This window comes from Tamandua tetradactyla, chromosome 2 (genome assembly GCF_023851605.1).
Source record: "Tamandua tetradactyla isolate mTamTet1 chromosome 2, mTamTet1.pri, whole genome shotgun sequence".
Classification (NCBI taxonomy): Eukaryota; Metazoa; Chordata; class Mammalia; order Pilosa; family Myrmecophagidae; genus Tamandua; species Tamandua tetradactyla.
This window is the reverse complement of record NC_135328.1, coordinates 9,456,663-9,459,820: the sequence shown is the minus strand read 5'-3', so window position 1 is coordinate 9,459,820 and position 3,158 is coordinate 9,456,663. Positions and strand designations below refer to the sequence as shown.

At 47.6% G+C, this 3,158-nt stretch overlaps 1 long non-coding RNA gene across 1 annotated transcript; it reads left to right on the top strand.

The window, feature by feature from the left end:
* Positions 1-1,170: 1,170 nt before the first annotated feature.
* On the top strand, positions 1,171-2,893 carry LOC143658967 (uncharacterized). Its single transcript, XR_013163383.1, has 3 exons — positions 1,171-1,287; positions 2,265-2,296; positions 2,600-2,893. It is a non-coding gene; the product is annotated as an uncharacterized LOC143658967 (long non-coding RNA).
* Positions 2,894-3,158: the final 265 nt, after the last annotated feature.

The window sequence follows — 3,158 nt, the reverse complement described above, 5'->3', positions numbered from 1 at the left end:
TGTGGCTTGGCACTTGAAAGAGCGCCAGAAACAGAAAAAGTATTCGGAAGTGAGCGCAGGTAATTGAGGTTGGATAGCTGTAATGGTGTGAAGTTTTATGCACCCTCAGAAAAGATTGTGTTCTTAAAGCTAATCCATTCTGTGGGTATAGGCCTGTTGCAGGTGGGGCTCCTTATTTAGATTATTTCAGTTGAGACCTTTTAAGAAGCTGAGAGAGAAGAACTCACCTGGAAGCTAAAAGAGACAGAATCTAACAGAGAGAAATACACAGAAGCTCAGAGAGGAAGCCACTGACACCAGAAGCTGGAAATAATGAAACCTGGGAGAGAAAGGAGAAACCAGCAGAAACTGCCATGTGCCTCCCTGTGTGACAGAGGAGTCTTGGATCACTGCACTCTTTCTTCAGGAAGAAGGTATCACCCTGATGATGCCTTAATTTAGTAATTTTCACAGCCTCAGAATTGTGAACCTGCAAGTTAATAAATCCCCATAGTAAAAAGTCAATCCATTTCTTGTATATTGCATTTTGTCAGCTTTAGCAAACTAAAGCAATAGCCAAGTAAATTCAAATGTCTGTTTAATATAAGTGGACATCCAAAATAAATCTTAATAGTTCTACACTTATTCTGCAGAAATAATCAGAATTACTGTTTTCCATATTTTCAGTGTGTCAACTTCTTCAAGGCAAGCATCAGACAGTTTCACAGAAATCTACTAATGTCTCAAAACATTAGAACCTAATGCACTGGTTGTCACTTCTGGCTGTACTTCACATCCAGCGCTGGGCTCCACTGCCAACACAGATTTTATTGACCTATGGTGGAGCTCAGGCACTGGGAGTTTTAGCAGAAGGTCTCCAGCTGGTTCTGATGTGCAGTCGAGGTTGTAAACCATGTCCTAGAGGGTGCGAAGGGGAGAGCCTTGTTGGAATTCTAACCCTTAAAAGTATTCGATTATATTTGTCAGATGGATGGATTGGTAATGAAAGGTACTTGGCTGCCATAAAAAGTACAAATTCATGTTTCTAGAGAAAAAATGGAGTTTTTCTAGAAAAAAATGAAGTTACTTTGACAATGGGGCTTCAGGAAACTCGTAATATTAAATTGGTACTTGCAGTGCCACCTGCAGACCCAAAAGTAAAACTTCCCATCCAGCTTTATCTCCCTAAATCAACCTAAGGCAACTTGCTGCCCATTTAGCCAACACACATCTTGACGGAGTGAGAAAAGGGAAAATATACGCTGTAAAATGTGAACCTAACTTCAGATCAGAAATAAGTCACTTCCTGTAAGTCCAAGGAGGAGAAGGTGGGATCAGGGGAGAGAAAGAAGAAGAAATGTTCGAAGGGGGAGGGGGAGGAGGAAATGGGGGAGGAAAACAACGAAGACATTTTCCCTTTCTGTCAAAAGGTCTTACCTCCCCTGGGGTTTTGGTGGAAACAGTAAGGCAGCGAGGAGAGCCTCTGAAACCCCCTGCCTAGCCAGGAGAGAGACGTCTAAGGCAATCTTCAAGGGAGTGTTTAAAACTCAGCTTGCCCTAATATCAGAGGGCAAGTCTTTAACCCTAGTAAGGGGCTGCAGAAGGCACCCCTCCCCCAGCTGCTCACACCTTGTCACTCTCTTGCCCCCCAGCAGTAACCCAGAGGCAAAGCTGGGGACCGGTGATTACGCTGCCGGCAGCCCCAGGCAGGCAGGCTGCGTCCCAGGATCTCAGGCTGGAGCGTTAGTTCTTCGGAAAGACGCCCCGGCATTGCGCCATCAGCCTGCGGAGGGGGCGCGGGGGGCGCTTTTATTGCCCCCACACAGCCTGCCTCTTTACTCTGCACTCACGCGCTCAGAAACCCGTGTTTTAACAGGAGAGGGGGCAACCGCCCTTGGCTTGGGAGGCGGGGGACGGGGGGGGGAAAAGGGAGGCTCCGGGGCGGCTTGTCCCTGCCTGCGGATGCAGAAGGGCGCTTAGTAAACCTTACTCTCCAGCTCCCGGGGGAGCCAAGGTCATTGTTCAGTGGAATGAAAGCCACTGTGCCGACAGCTGGGCCCGCCCTCCCCACGTGCATGTCCCTCCCCACCCCGCGGCCCAGCTGCGGGCTCGGCCCGAGGACGCACGGGGCAAGGGGCCCACTGCCCAGGGGGCCGGTCATTATTTCTGAGGGCCTCGGCGACCCGGAGTCGTCATTTAATCAGGGTGGGCTCTCGTCCCTGCAACCTGCTTATCATTTTTCTCGGGCTATCATGCGCTATGTCATTCCTTTTCCTTCTGTTCAGGGGAATATACGTCTCTTCAAACGCAAGGAAAGGTGAGCAGCCACGGTCAAGGGCCCCCCACCCTGCCCCCCATTTCTCTCTCTGTCCCCCCTCCCCTTTCTCACCCGCAGCTCTTATCTCTAGGTTCTCTAACTACTTGCATGCTAGAGAACCATGGCAAGTAGAGCCAGCAAGGAGGGTGTCTGTGCATTTTGTCTTCACCCACGAGCTGCCTGACAGTGCCCAGTTCGTCCCTCTGGGGCCCCCCTGTGGACTCCATTCCCCTCGCAGGGGCTGGCTGCTGCCCAGGCCTCAGCTCCCATGGAAACCTTCTGGCCCCTGATCTCTCTTTCCAGAAAGGATGTCAAAAGCTGCGCTCTGTTCCGGTGGGGTGAATCCGCACCCTGCTTCAACAGCGACAACTGGGGCATAAAGGTGGCCCCTCTGTTTTTCCGAAGGACGGACAGAAGGATGAAGGATGGAGGAAAGAGGAAATCATCTAACGCAATGTTTTCCAGTTTTTAAATTACAATCCTGAATAAAAAATATATATTTTACATTGTAAATAGGTTCACATATATGATAGCTGCAAATAAAACAGAATTTTCATGAACTAACTTATGCTAATTAAATATAATAAAGGCAAAATATAATAACGTTAGTATCATATGTGACTTTGAGAAAATTGAAATATAAATCATTTAGATTTAAATTTAGTAAATCATTTAGAATCAATGGCAAGAAAAAATCATTTGAAATGGTGACCAGTGAGTTGGTTTTGCTCCATGCTAATGAGTGCAACCCACATTAAAAACCAAACAAACAAACAGCACGATGATATGCCAGGGGCCCCGCTGGATGCTTGGCCCCTCTCATTTAAACTAGTTCAGGAAGATAATAATGGCTTCGTATTAT